At 37.0% G+C, this 16,115-nt stretch overlaps 2 pseudogenes; both read right to left on the reverse strand.

The window, feature by feature from the left end:
- Positions 1-224: 224 nt before the first annotated feature.
- Positions 225-1,152, reverse strand: LOC102729485 (olfactory receptor 4P4-like; annotated as a pseudogene).
- Positions 1,153-14,032: 12,880 nt separating this feature from the next.
- On the reverse strand, positions 14,033-14,965 carry LOC145716237 (olfactory receptor 4P4-like; annotated as a pseudogene).
- Positions 14,966-16,115: the final 1,150 nt, after the last annotated feature.

The raw sequence follows: 16,115 nt of genomic DNA on the forward strand, positions 1-16,115 counted from the left end.
CACCTCCTTAATACTCCACAAAATTAAGTTTTTAATTAATCCTGGTATGTGGGAATTAGGATTCATTTAGCTATTCCTTTGAATTCCTTTCTAATTCCTCTTTCTTTCATGCATTCTGTTCATGATAGCAGTAGAATATAAAGACTATCAAATATTTCTTAGCTCATTTAGTCACATCAAGCCCATTTTTTTTATAAAGTTGCTTAGCTAGATGTTTCCTCAAATTAATTACATGCTTCCTTTGAAAATAATGTTTGACACCAAACTTTCCTCATGGCATTTTTTATCTCTGTATTTCTCAGAGATAGATTAAGGGATTGAACATAGGAGCAATGATGGTATAAAATAGAGCAAATACTTTGTCCTCAGGGAAAGGGGCTGGAGGTCGAAGGTAGGCAAAGATTGAAGGACCAAAAAATAAGATGACCACAGTGATTTGAGACCCACAGGTGGAGAGGGCTTTTTGTCTTCCCTCAGCTGAGTGATGTCTTAGACTAAACAATATAATGACATAAGAAACAAACAAGACAACAAAGGTAACTAAGGTGACCATACCTGAATTGGCAACCACAAGGACCCCAGTGATGTACGTATCAGTGCAGGCAACTTTCAGCAAAGGGAAGATATCACAAAAGTAGTGATCAATTTTATTAGGACCACAAAATGGCAATTGGATTGTCATCAATAATTGAGGAAAAGAATGGAGACCCCACAAGCCCAAGCAGCTAAGACCAGGAGATTGCACCTTGTCCTCAAGATAAGCATGTAGTGGAGAGGTTTGCAGATGGCAGCATAATGATCAAAGGCCATGGCGGTAAGAATGAAGATCTCAATGTCTCCAAAGAAGTGCATGGCAAAGACTTGTAACATGCAATTACCATAGGAGATGGTTTTTCTTTCCACTAGCAGGTCACCAATTAATTTGGGTGTAATGTTAGAGGTATAGCAGATGTCCATAGTGGATAAGTGGCTGAGGAAGTAGTACATGGGTTGGTGAAAAAGAGGGCTGCATCGAATGGAGACAAGGATCAGTTTTCCTGCCAACAGGGCAACATAAGAGAATAAGAAGAGCACAAGGCAAAATATTTGTATGTTATGGTCATATGAAAGTCCCAGAAGTATGAATTCTGAGATGTTTCTCTGCCTCTCCATATACTTGAGTTTGCTGTATGTTACACACAAATGAGTTACGTATCTGAAGGAAATAAACAGAAATTTGGTGAAAATGTAACAGTATGAACACAATGATATAACTTTACTAAGAGTAGATTGACATGAATATCGTATTAATATAATTATTCTTAATTTCTTAAATTACGCTGTTTTATCTTATTCTATTATCTTTGATTCTATAAAAGTATTGTGTAATAATTCTTTAAGGGAATAATGGAAATGATTATGTATGTTACTCAATTTTACTGATAATGATTTTTAAATATTTAAATGATTTGTTTTGAAAATTAAAGACTATTCATTATTATTAATTACATTATTTAGATAAGAAAGAAGATTTATAAAAATTGTCCCAAGTCAAAAAATGTTGTGTTGCATATATCTTAAATGTGTACCTAATGCATGAGGTCAACTTTGCTATTTTCACCATTTTCTGATCAAATTCCATGAATTATCTGGGACTGAAACCTCAGGAAATGCAAATGTACCAGCCTGAACTGCTAAAGGTTAATATGTATAAAGCACACTCTTTTTCTGCTATGTGATCAAACATTGCCAATTGGTCATACTAAACCAATGGAATCACTGTTATTTTAAAAAGCAAAGAATGGGGAAAAGTATACAGCAAAATAAAGAATGTCTATTCATGACTGAAATTGTGGAAAATAATTAGCAATTTCATTCATTTCTCCTATTTACAGTTCATGTGTTAAAGAGAATTTTAAAAATGTAAATACTGTCATTGAAGTTTGTGATGACAATCATTAAAGGACAGATAAAATCATTAATTGGCCCAAATATGTTCAAATCTTGCATATGTCATGGCTCTTGCCAAAAATTTCGCATTTTATATGCAATCTAAGGAACTAAAATCAGTAAAAGGGGATGATACAGAAGATAACGTTAGTCAAACTTAATGGTCAGGTGGCACTCAGTGATATTTGTTGACACAAAATAAATGAAACATTCATGTATTTGCATCTTTTGTATCTTACATGTAATTTTAAGATATTACTTAATCAGTACAAAATGAGCTAAGAATAGAGAGAATTCACTTTGAGGAATTATCTTCCACATTGATGAGGAGTATCTGTCCCCGGGGGGTTTGAACAGCTAGTGCACTTTCTATATTTCTCTGGATCTGCTGGGACAGTCATATATAGGCCTCCAGGTGTCTATTTTTAAAAAACCCAGAAAGCTTTTGTAGCAAAGTTGTATAGAAACCATCAACAGTAGTGAATCTCAAAATTAATATCTATGCGTTTATAGTCCTAGAGAGTATTATATATAGATACATACATCTATACACATATATGTAGTAAATTTCTCTCTCTATTTTATATATATACTATCCCTCTTTATATATATTATGTTATATTATATTATTATATATTATATTGTATATATATAGAGAGAGAGAGTTAACAAAGAGGCTTTTAGAAAATGGTCCATACTGTAGGAGAGCAATTCTGCTTTAAATTATTATTCTAAATTCTAACTTCACAAAGGAGTAATTTTTAGTGTGTTCTACTTTTTTTGAAAATAATGATGAGTTACAGAGTATTCAGCAGTTAACCTTAACTACTCTTTAGTTGAAAGGTTTTAGGGAGGTAGAGTTCATTGACCTATTTTCAATTCATTGCAAGTGATGCTGATTCTTTGTTAATGAGGTGGAAATAATGTTAATTTTTCAGATACAGTTATTTACCTAAAACAATTTGGTTTAAAAAGAGTCATTATACAAGAAGACTGCAAACAATTTAAAGGCAGAATTCACTTGACTAATCCAAATCTCTGATTTTATTTATTTTTTAATTTTTTTTAAAGATTTTATTTATTTGACACAGTGAGAGAGGGAACACAAGCAGGGGGAGTGGGAGAGGGAGAAGCAGGCTTCCCGCCGAGCAGGGAGCCAGACGTGGAACTCCATCCCAGGACCCTGGGATCATGACCTGAGCTGAAGGCAGAAGCTTAACAACTGAGCCACCCAGGTGCCTGAAATCTCTGATTTTAAAAAGAAGAAACTCAGTTCAAGAGAATCTAAGCATTTCTCAAGATCAGGAAGTAATACATTGTGAATGCCTGAAAAAAAGAAATCCTGATTCCCCCTCAATTGGGACTAATTTCATGGAAGAGAGCTGAATGGGATGATGATGGGTGTCATCAGAAAAGCATGAAAAGACTATTCTGAACCCATATCTGAGTAAAAAAGAATATACAAGATGATGGGTGAACAGACACCCAGTCTGTCTTTCTGAGTATTTATGGAAATAAAGATATATGGACTATTTAACATAAATGTTATAGGGATTTATCATTCTAAATCATTTTAAATAATTTTCCTTCAGTTTTACCAACATGTAAATTGCTTAAATCAGGATTCTTCCTTGTTTCTAGAGCATGATTGGCAGTGAATCCACAATAGTGCTACATATCTATCTCACCCTGTAGCCTGAGGGACCATTATACATGACCGCTGGAGAAAGCAGATATAAAAGGGAAAAAGAGAGGAGAATTATTGGCATGAAAACATTTTGATGGAGAGATATTATGGACTCCTCTTAGGTAAAACCTGAAGTAACGGTTGATGCATAAAGAACATCAGGCAACCACTGAACAAGTGGTTAGAACAGTAGCAACACAGGAAGAGGGAGAAACATTGAGGTGTCTTAAAGAAACTGACCAGTGCAATCCTTGAGCGAATTGCTTCATCTCTTTAAACTTCATCTTACTCTTTTTACAATTAAGAGATCATTACAAAATTCAGAATTTTAATGAGGAATACGTGAGGTAATATGAAATAGACAGAGACACGTGTGGTTCAAAATGGATTAGTTTAGAACCACAGAAAGTGTCATGCACCCACACGCAACCAAGGCCAGTGGAAAAATAAAAAAATATATATTCATAACATGGATTTCTAACTGATCAGGTAAACTTCAATTTCAACAATTTGTTGAGGAAAACATTTAGGTTAGTTGGATGGCAGATTGGTCCTCTTAGGGAATGCTTAACACTAACCCTTAGCCTGATTTTTTTGCACTATAAAAATATAGTTAAATGATTGCTTTATTTCTTTGGTAATACTAAATAAAAATTCTGAGTGCACTTTTGGTTAAACTATCAATATAAGAATAGAGGCTCTTATGTTTAAATTAAAGCTTCCATCATGGGTGCCTGGGTGGTTCAGTCAGTTAAGCTGCTGCCCTTAGCTCAGGTCATGATCTCAGGGTCCTGGAATCAAACCCTATATCCTGCTATCTGCTCAGCAGAGAGTCTGCTTCTCCCTCTCCCTGTGCCTCTCCCCCACATCGTGCTCTCTTTATCTCTCTCTCTCTCAAATATATAAAAAAATTAAAGCTCCCATCTCACATTCATATCTCCCTTAGTATAACAGAATAGCATGCTGTGAACTTAACTTGGTTCACTCAGGTGAAATTAGTCTATTCTAAGATGGCAAGGAATATAGGAAATATATTTGAAATATAGGACATTCTTCATTTCGTAAATATTCAAACATAAACAGGGCTATTTCTTAACAGCAATATGAAGGGTTGTACATAAGTATAAGAATAGGACACAATGAAATTCACTGCCAATTAGAATGCTTTAATTTCAATGTTATTAACTGGAATCTTGCTTACAAATAATACACAATTAAAACAAACATATGCTAAAGCATTTTTATATAATTGAATTACCAAATATTGCAAAAGTCGTTAGAGTCTTTAGAATGAAATTATATAGACTAAGAGCATATAATTAGTCAAGCTCTTCGTTGGCGGTCCTGTCCCAAATGAAGGTGACAAGGATAGTCCACTAACTGTAAGAATCGAGTGGCTGCCAGGTTAGTTTTAGGCTACATCAGGTAGAATTCCATCCCCCAGATACTCACTGTGCCAAATCATCCCCAGCATCAAAATCTGGAATAAAATGAAGAGAATTATAAATCAGTAATTCAAACACATCCACATTAATTCTCCACAAATATTTTGGAAATCTCAATGTGACTTACACCTTCTACAGGTTTACAAGGGAAGTGGACTTCAAATATTCACTAAACCTATCAGTGATGAAGAAAGGCGTTGTTATGCCCCAGGAAAGTAGGCTAGGAATTTCAAATGCTGATTTAAGATCTCAAGGCTAGCTCACTAAAAAAAATAATAGTATTTCTTTTTTTTTTTTTTCAAGATTTTATTTATTTATTTGACAGAGAGAGAGATAGCGAGAGCAGGAACACAAGCAGGGGGAGTGGGAGAGCGAGAAGCAGGTTTCCTGCCGAGCAGGGAGCCCGATGTGGGACTCGATCCCAGGACCCTGGGATCATGACCCGAGCCGAAGGCAGACGCCTAACGACTGAGCCACCCAGGCGCCCCAAATACTATTATTATAGTATTTCTTAATTCCTGCAAAACCTAACAAGATTATTTAGGTCCAGGAAATCATCAATTTTATGCCTATTCCTGAAGAAAATTTGGGACCAACAGAGTATAAACTTAAGTGACAACACAGAAATTAATAATTCTTTGAAAGCTGTAGGTAGTTACATTCCCAAAGGCATTTCTAAACAGATTCTGACCAAATGCTGCTAAACCACTGTCCAGAGTGATGTCCCTGGTTGCCCTGGGTGTTACTTTCCACCTTTGCATTAGCTTGTTCAGGCACTATTCCTCTGGAGACCCAAAAAGGCCATATTCAGAGCAGTTCAGGAAATTTTGACTGTCCTGTATTCATCCAGCTTTCTGAAGAATTAAAGGGAAACCAATGTAGCCTGTAATAATAGTATTTGGTTAGCTTTCAGGAAAATTTAAGATGAGATAGAACAAAAAGAACCATACACAAGCATTTATAGTCCAAATATGAGCCATTATCAAGATCTTATGTTTATAGAGTAGATAAATCAATACAATCAATGACCTGTAATATGAGAAGGGGTGCAAAACTCTTCGTAGTTCGGGACTAACATTGTTGGAATCAGTGGTTGGGGGGTAGGAGACAAAGGAAAGGAATGATAGAACAATAAACATTTCTTTCCCCATGAACTTGGAAGGTAGGAGAAGTAAAAAAGATTAAAAAAAATTTCAGAGAAAGGGGCACCTGAGTGGCTCAGTCACTTAAATGTGTAACTTCGGCTCTCAGTTCTCGAGGTCCTGGGATGATCTTGAGGTCCTGGGATTGAGCCCCACATCATCACGGAGTCTGCTTCTCCCTCTTCTCCTCCACCCCACCCCTTCTCTCTCCCTCTCTCTCAAATAAATAAATACAATCTTAAAAAAATTCATTAAATTATTTAACACAATTGTGCATATTTTGACATAAGTATTATTACCACTATTATGCAAAAAGAACACAGAATTTATTAAAGCCTAAATAACTGGCTCAAATAGCCATTAAAGAAGAAAACGGATATTTCTAAATTTAATGCTTACTTCCAGGCTCTGAAAGTTTAGTAACCCTGAGTAAATGAAGGATTCTAACTGATGGGGTTCAGGGCAGGCTGCCCCCGTGTGCCACTTTGACATGTGGATTGTTCTGAGCTGAAAACGATGAGGCCCAAAGGATTCAAGAGGAGTGTTTTTTTCTTCCCCACTAACTGCCTAAAAGAATTTAGACAGAGGGCCTTGTCCAGGAAGAGAGGTGCCACCAGAGATAACTACAAATAGTGTGGGGTAGGTATGGTAAACTGTGGGAGACTCTGCAGGGCTTGCTTGTTCAAATTCCCCTCTGTGCCCATTGAATCCCTACCCCCTTCTCCTTAGCTCAGGACAGCATATAAACCTCAGTTGCCTGACTATCAGGGAATTTCATTTCTTTGGGGTTCCCATATATGTGAAATTAATGTTTGTTTTTCTCCTGTTAATCTGTCTTATGTCAATTTAATTGTTAGACCAGCCAAAGAACAGAGAAGGGAAAAAGTGAAAAGCTTCCTTCCCTACATAGCCCTTCAGCAGCCCTTTGAGGATATCAAAGCTTGATGATTTTACAGCTTGTCCATTTCAACACTGTGCTCAATGTTGACCAAGCTTTACTCCAGCTAGCTTGTATCAGTCCACAGAGCAGACGGCCGGTCAGATCTTCCATATCCTCCCCTGACAGACACACCCCAGAACTCCCCTTAGAGACATATAAAGTGTTCCATCAACATCCCCGAGTCTTGAATTTGCCCCTCATCCTAAACTTGTTCTGCTGAAAAAGTTTTAATTTTGTTGAAGTGCATTTTATCTTTTTGTATATGGACCACACCATTGATATTATATTTAAAAATTATTTTTCTAATTCAAGGTCACAAAGATCTTGCCTTGTGTTTTATTCTAAATGTATTATGCATCTCCCTTTTATGTATTGGTCTACGTTCCATTTGGAATTGAGTTTGTACAAGCTGTGATGCACGGATTTCTGTGGTGTTGTTGCTGTGGGCACATATGAATGTCTAACACTTCTACTGCCATTCGTTGTGGAGACTGGGTTTTTTCCACTAAATTGCCTACAGACCCCTGTTGAGAATTAGTTGACCAATGCATGCAAGTCTGTTTCTGGACTCTCTAGTCTGCCCCATTGATCTGCTTGTCTAGCTTCATGAGAATAACACACTGTTTTGAATACAGCAACCTTATAATATACCTAGAACTGAAGTAATGTAAGTTCTCCAGCTTTGTTCTTTTTAAAGTTGTGTGACCTAATTAAGTTTCTTTACATTGCTCTATACATTTTAGATCACGATGGAAAATAATGAACACATACCCATTCATATTTTATATGAGATTGCTTGAATCTAACCACGTATTTGGGGAGAATTCACATCCAAAGAGTATTGAGTCATCTGACCCATGAGCACAATACTTCTTTCTATTTATTAAGTTCTACATACATTCTCAACATAGTTTCTATCAAGTTTTTACCATATGTCTTGCTCCTATCTTGTCACATTTTTCTTTAGGTATATTGTATATTTGATGCTATTGGAAATGGAATTTTAAAAACCCAATTTCTGTTTCGTAGGTTCCAGTACAAACTATGCAATTCATGTTACATATTGATCTTATATGGCACAACCAAGCTAAACTCACATGAATAAGAAAGTCTCTCATGCTGAACAAGAGCTTGGCAGAACTGACAATTTTCACCATGACACAAGTGTCTGTATAGAAAATTCTAATGAATGTATAGAAAACCTAGCATAATTTAGAAGTATCAAAGAAATGCTGGACAGATGAAATGAGTTTAGATGTATTCACTTCTGTTTTATTATTGTGTTTGTGTAGAATAGAAATTATTTTTCTCTAATATTGGGTAGACTTCACTACCAAAGCTATCTGGACAGAGGGTGTGAAGACAATGCAGTAAATTAAATTGTTTTAAGATGTAAATAAGTATCACTGAGAATATGTATCTTTAACTTTCAGGAGCTTGGGTAGTTTATATCATTAAAAGAATTTTTTCACTCAGTCTAAGGTTTTGAATTTTTTGGCCTTAAGATGAACACTCTATCTTTTATTGTTATTTTAAAAATGTGTAGAATGTGTAGTGATATCACTTTTATTATTAAAAACAACTATGTGTAGTAATCAATGAGTTATAAGCATCTCAGGAATCAAGATCCAGAAAACTAAACCAAAGTAAAATCCAAACAAAATAGAGATAATGTTATAATAAACTAAGGAATGAAATGGCTGATATAACTACCATTCTTGGGGCGCCTGGGTGGCTCAGTCAGTTAAGTGTCTGCCTTTGGCTCAGGTCATGATCCCAGGGTCCTGGGATCGAACCCCACGTCTGGCTCCTTGCTTAGTGGGGAACCTGCTTTTCCCTCACTCTCTGCTGCTCCCCATGCTTGTGCTCTCTCTCTCTTTCTCTCTCCGTCAAAATATAAATAAAATCTTTAAATCATTAAAAAGATAAGTAACATTATTAAATAGAGCATAGCAAAAAAGCTAAAGGTTATTTCTCCAAAAGAATTAATAAAACTCAGAAAACCTCATCAAGATCAATCAAGAGAAAAAAGAGAGAAAAAAACTCACAAATTACTAAAATGAGGAATGGAACTCATAGGTTACTTAAAAGTAGTGTTCATTTGTACAAAATCTTTGGAATCCAGGTTGATGATATCTTTCAAGCGAATTATAAGCTCTTTTCGGGGTGCCTGGGTGGTTCAGTCAGTTGAACTTCTGACTCTTGGTTTCAGCTCAGGTCATGATGTCAGGGTTGTGGGATCAAGTCCTACATCGGGCTCTGCTCTGTACAAAGTCAGCTTCTCTCTCTTTACCTCTGCTCTTCCCTCACCCATCCACTCTCTCTCTCCCTCTCAAATAAATAAATAAATAAAACATTTTTTAAGCTATTCTCTAGTAATTCTACCTTTAGATATTTATTTGCAATACCATAAAACTGCATTAATAGAAAGCACGAAGTCATCATCAATTAGATGTAGATAGAATGTCATTAGGTATGGATTCATACCTGCTTCTGGGAAGCAAAACATTCCGTGATCATATGGCTCATATCTTGTTGTAATAAATTTCAAAGAGCCAATGACCAAATTAAGCCCAAGTAGGGAAAAACAAATTATATCTGCACTTAAATTGAGATTATAGAGCTATTTCAGAGTCAAAAACCAAAAACTCTGAGGCCAGACTTCTTACAACATGTACCCACTTGGATGGGACACATGGGGCAGGAATCTCAGCAAAATGGACAGGTCAATCATTCTGGGAGTCTCACGTGACAGAAGCCTACTCTTAATGGGCCTGATGGTTATTGTGTGCAAACTCTCCAGTTGGATTCAGAGCTGAATTCAATTATAGGTTGCTTATTTGGATGTATTGAAGGAAGAGCCTGAAGAAAGCATAGTTGCATGAGGAATAAGAAGCAGCTTGACAAAGAAGTGTAAGCAAAGAAGGAGCTCTGAAGAACGTCTCAAAACAGTAAGGAAACTTTTTCAGTTGGAAGAAAGGAAACATGTTTCAGTAAAACATAATATGTAAAAGGTACAGTGAAATCATTATACATATGTTATCTCACAAATTTATCATAGAATTTAAATATGGGGGGACAGAACTAAATAATATTACTTAAGGCAAAACATTGACGATAAAGAATTTGAAGAGCATAATAGGCTAACAGTGCTTGAGAATCCAATCAGAAAACCTTTCACAGGCAGAAAGAGACCAATGGCTTACCTTGAGGACATTTACTAAATGGAGGCAAACCACCAAAAGCTTCCAAAGTTTTACCTTCCTTCTGAGGAAAAAGTGAAGTCAGGGCACATCTTTGCTCTTCAGGAAACAAGTTCTAGTCAAGCCAATAGTTACCTTCACAGAGAAAATCACCAACATCACCAACTCTCTTCCTCATCAGTGGGTAGCCCCAGCTGGAAGGAGAACCAAGAAGCATCAGTGCTTCTTTAACTAACTTGATGAGTAAGAATAAAACTTGTGCTACTGTTGGGGCGCCTGGATGGCTCAATTGTTAAGCATCTGCCTTCTGCTCAGGTCATGATCCCAGGGTCCTGGGATCGCGGCCCACATCAGGCTCCCTGCGCAACGGGAAGCCTGCTTCTCTCTCTCCCACACCCCCTGCTTGTGTTCCCTCTCTTGCTGTATCTCTCTGTCAAATAAATAAATAAAATCTTAAAAAACAAAACAAACAAACAAAAAAACCCAAAAAACCAACTTGTGCTACTGTTAATAGATAGGTAAGGGACACAATTTTCAAAAACCTGAGACTTCAAACTCAGAGAGTCTGGATACAGCCTCTTACTAGCCATACTATTTAGCACCTCTAAACAAAGTCCTTAAATTCTAAAATCCTAAAACAAAAGCAACTGTTCCAATCACTTATAGGTTATTTACCATATACCAAGAATTCAACTAGGAATGTCATGTACACTATGCTCAAAATCACACAGCTAGCTGGTGCTAACCAGGTCTTCCTAACTGAGACCTTAAGTTCCCGGCCACCATAATGCACCTGGCACACCATATCCCCTCAGAATCACCTGCATGTGAGGACTTACTCTAACCATTGAGGCAGTACTATATGAACTAGACAGAAATGTAGAGGCCCAAAGTTGAAGACAAGCCTTCCATCCTCCTCTGACAGCCTATTGTGAAGGCTGATTTTGACTCTTCCAGTGTTCTCCTCAACACCAGAGACCCCCATGAATATGGTGTCACATAAAGTAGATATTTCAAAGCCATTGATTCCAAACACTTCATCCTTCACTCTGTACCTAAATCATCAACTTTTCAAGAGCATTTTGATTTTACTAAATATCTTTTGGTGGATGATTTAGGTTCAGTATCTAAATCAGTCCTCCTAATGGATGTCTGAAGAAAAATATAGGGTAAAGCGAAGGGTGAAGGATAGGAGAAGGTGCTGAGGCAGGAAGTCACATAAAACCTTTTCAGCCACAGCTAGTTGGGCCTCCAATTATTCCTGTAGGCCCTTGGCAAGATATCTAAGCTTCTTCCAACCTGGTATTTCCTGATAACTCTGGGGCATAAAGAAAGAACCTGTGTAACAGATTTTTTAGCTGATTAGAATATCTCTTTAATTAAAAATGAGTTTTTAAATTAGCAATAAATTCCTATATAGATGGATAGAATCTACCTGACAAATTGATAAGTAATTTAGTTTGTTATATTTTATTTGTTGGCTTTTTATATAATGTCATCCAATTTTGCCAATAAAATCTTGTGGACCCTTGGGAAACAAAAAGAAAATATGAGAACTAATATATATATATGTAAATTTTGTTGCATAGCAATCTTTCCGATGGGATAAGGATTTCCTTGACCTGTCCTAAGGAATTCCAAGAGCCCCAAGAGTCCCTAAACAATACATGCACAGACACAATCGTGACAAACACATATACATACACACACACACACACACACACACACACACACGTACACACAGGCACATGGCATTTGTATACTTAAAAAAAATCCAAAAAAATTTAGTAAAAGTCTACATTAAGCCATCAAACAGAACTATGAATAACTTATCAATGCTAATTTCCTATGGGACAGACAAAATGTTTTCCCATCATATTCTGGAAGCTTGCATGGCTTTAGTAGGAAAAAAAATTAAACATATTAGTTATGTATGTGAAGGTGCCTAAGAATTGAAACATCAGAAGAGTGGTGCCAGGTACTAAGACAATAGCTACTACCTCCATGATTTCTCTTGCATTTTGCTATGGCGCTGGGGCAGAAGTAGCCTAATCAAGCAAAGTTTGTGTGGAAGCAATGTAATCTTTCTGCTGAGAAAAGACAAGTCTCTGGGCAGAGAGATATGTTCAGACAAATAGGATTGGAAGCTCAGAGCTGAGATTGGGTTATGTGAATCAATGGACAAAGAGGCACCCAATGATTGAGAGAGCAGTGTCTCCTTAATGCAGAAAATGAAAAAGTAAAACTATTCTAAAGTTCTGGTGGTCTGCTGAATTTCATTATCTCCCTAATAGGCACATGGGAATATATGTTAAATTCTTAGCTTTCCTGACATTACTTATTTTATTATTATTATTTTTTTAAAGATTTTATTTATTTATTTGACAGAGAAAGACACAGCGAGAGAGGGAACACAAACGGGGAGTGGGAGAGGGAGAAGCAGACTCCCTGCCGAGCAGGGAGCCCGATGTGGGACTCGATCCCAGGACTCCAGGATCATGACCTGAGCCGAAGGCAGTCGCTTAACCAACTGAGCCACCCAGGCACCCACTTATTTCATTATTAATGAATGATTGTTCTTGACACAAGGATAAGTTCTAGATATGTAAAAACAATGCATACAGTCAAATAAAAAAGATATTTTCCAAGATTTTAATTAGTATTTGTTTACATCTTGATTTGTGTACGTTTATTGTTAGAAAAAAAGAAAGATAAAAAGAAAAAATAAAGATATATCACATACTCCTCTGCTCAAACTAGTAAAAGCACAGTTCACAGGAAGAAACACTTATACAGGATATAGGATTAGTTGAAGTGGAGAAAAGATACTGCTGAATAGCAACAAAAGAACAGGGCAGGAATCAGAAGGACTTCTAGTCTGTTGGATCTGCCAAGTCTTCCTGAATAAGAAAACATAAGGAGTGTGAATTATAGATAAGACATGGGCCCTCAAGCATGGGGTGGGGAATCCTAAGCAGAGGAGATAGCTGAAATACAGCCATAAAGCTGATAGATTCTAGAGTGTGTTTGGGTAATGTAGATGGACCCCGTGGAGCTGGTTGAAAGCATCTAGGTGAAGGGACACACAGAAGGAAAGAAGGAAGTAACTTGACTTTTCAGTGTGCCTTATGTCATGTAAAATCTTCACATGTGTTAGTCCAAGTGATATGATATCTTCTGAGGTATAATATTACCCCATTTCATAGACACTCAAATAATTAAATCAAATTGCCAAGATCCAGAGGTAAAAACTTACAGAGTCACTGTATCACCCAGCTCTCCCCTAGCCCAAAGCCTGTCATTGTAACAACATACTTTCTTCCAAAGTGATGACCTCTGATATTAACAAGTTAGAGCTGAACCAATCTGGGGAGATTTAAGAAAGTTGGGTTTGTTCCAAGGAAAATAGCGTTCCATATACATTTTTTGGAGAGACCAGGGATTTGATCAGAGATGTGCTGTGGAAGGGCATTTCTTGAATACCTCAAATCCAAGTGCTCACACCTTGAATTAATTGGACCCTTTAAAGTGCAGATTGCAATCTGAATTACAATGACTTGCTTCTTTGGCTCATAATAACTTCAGAGGTTATTCAGTCCAGGTCCCCAAAGAAAGTTTATGTGCTTTTTATAATATCACAAATGGTCAATGCTCTGGCGACACAGGGTTGAAAGCACAAATGAAAATCAGCCTATTGACTTTAATTCAGAATGTGCCATTTTAGACCACACCTTCCCCATGGTGATTTTCACCTCCAAGTTTCTCAGGGTATAGATAAGAGGATTCAGCATGGGGCAATCATCGTGTAAAACACAGAGATTTCCTTATCCTTGCTCTCATTCCCAGCAGGTAGAACATAAGTATAGATACAGGGCACAAAGAATAAAATGACCACCACTATGTGAGAGCTGCAGGTGGAGAGTACTTTGGGTTGCCCTACAGAGGACGGTGTCCTAAGATTATATAATATGAGAATGTAAGAAGCCACCAGGACAAGAAAAATGACAACCACCACCATTCCTGAATTTGCAATCACTGAGATACTAACAACATGAATATTTTTGCACACCAGTTTCAAAAGAGGCTTCACATCACATAGGTAGTGATCTATCTGATTAGGACCACAGAAGGGTAAATTGAGTACCATGAGCAATAGAGCGACAGAGTGCCAAAACCCCACACCCCAGGCCATGAAGATCAACAGGTTACACCTCCCTTGGTTCATGATGACCATGTAGCAGGGGCTAGACAACAGCAATATAGCGGTCTAAAGCCATGGACACCAGGATGAATATCTCTACACCCGCCTGCAAGTGGGCAGTGAACAGCTGGGTTATACAGTTGTTATAGGAAATATTTTTCCTTGCTGCACCTAAGTCCCTGATTAGCCTGGGGACACAGTGGAGGTGTAGCAGAGGTCCATGAAAGAAAGGTGACAGAAAATAGTACATCGGTTGTTTGCTTAGATGGCTGCAGGTGATTGTGAGAAAGATGATGAAGTTTCCCATTAAGACAGCCAGGTAGTAGAGCAGGAACAAGAGAAAGAACAATAGCTCTAGTTGCCTATTTCCCCATAATCTCACGAAAACAAATTCTGTGCCATTGTTCCTATTTTCCATGAGGTCGAGGAGAGTCCAGAGACACAACAGAATCTTAATTCATCTGAGATGTTACAGAACATATGACATTTTAGTAGTACTTTTTAAATTGTTGGAGTATTTTTACACCAAAAAAAAAAAAATGTAGGTCACAGAGGGATATTTACACTTATCTTTGATATCTTTTTGGTTTAAGGTTATCATATTTCAAATGATGTTTAATGAGAGCATACTATATATGCTGGGAAATTTTATAAATATTTTGTATGCATTTAACTCTAATAGTGGCTCTTCTGGTACTCATGTTACATATGGGGGAAGAAAAATAGATAGGTTCAGATAATAGTATCAATTCATTCAGATACTAAGCAGTAAGCTAAGATATAAACATGTATCAGATGCCAAATTCTATGCTCTTCAGAGCTATGCTACATTACCCACTGACTAAATAGACTTCTGTTTTCCACCACCTTCAAAGATATGTTCTTTTTTTTAACTCTGCCATTAACACCCAATTAACTATAAGCAATTCTTTCCCCTTCCATATGCTAGTAATAATAATTTATAAAGTCCCAAACTAACACCACATTCTATACATTTAGGAAAACTAAATACTTATTCTTGACATAAAAGCAAAGTCAATATTCTTAATCATAGCAGATAATAAATTCAGTGATTCTCCTTCTTGGCAGTTTGGTCAAGATTCAGGAGAGGCAGGAAATGGAGAACTGAGGTACAATCTGGGCACCTGGATATAAGAACGTGGTGCAATATTAAATAAAAGCTTCCCCTTTTTCCAAATCATTCTAAAGACACATTGCAGAGGTTGCTGTTTAAAATGTTAGAAACACTGTGCAGAGCTCCTTGTTTTCTCTTGACATATGGAAGAACCCAAGGTGATTAAAGAATGTCCTGCATGTTTAACCATGCAGTTAAGCAGCACAGCCACTTAGATGCAGTAGATCTAGGAGCAGAGAGTGACTATGTTGAGCCATCACCTTTTCCCCATAACCAAATGTCTAGAGACTATTAATGTGAATGAATTATTTTAATGGTAGCAGCAACAGTATGTTGAGGTGGACAGATCTCTCATCTAATGATCATGAGGGTGAGCATCCAGGCTCCTATGTCTTGTTACCTTTTTCTTGTTAGCACTGAGCAATTCATTCTC

Source organism: Leptonychotes weddellii, chromosome 11 (assembly GCF_054177405.1).
Source record: "Leptonychotes weddellii isolate Sample4059 chromosome 11, ASM5417740v2, whole genome shotgun sequence".
Lineage (NCBI taxonomy): Eukaryota > Metazoa > Chordata > Mammalia > Carnivora > Phocidae > Leptonychotes > Leptonychotes weddellii.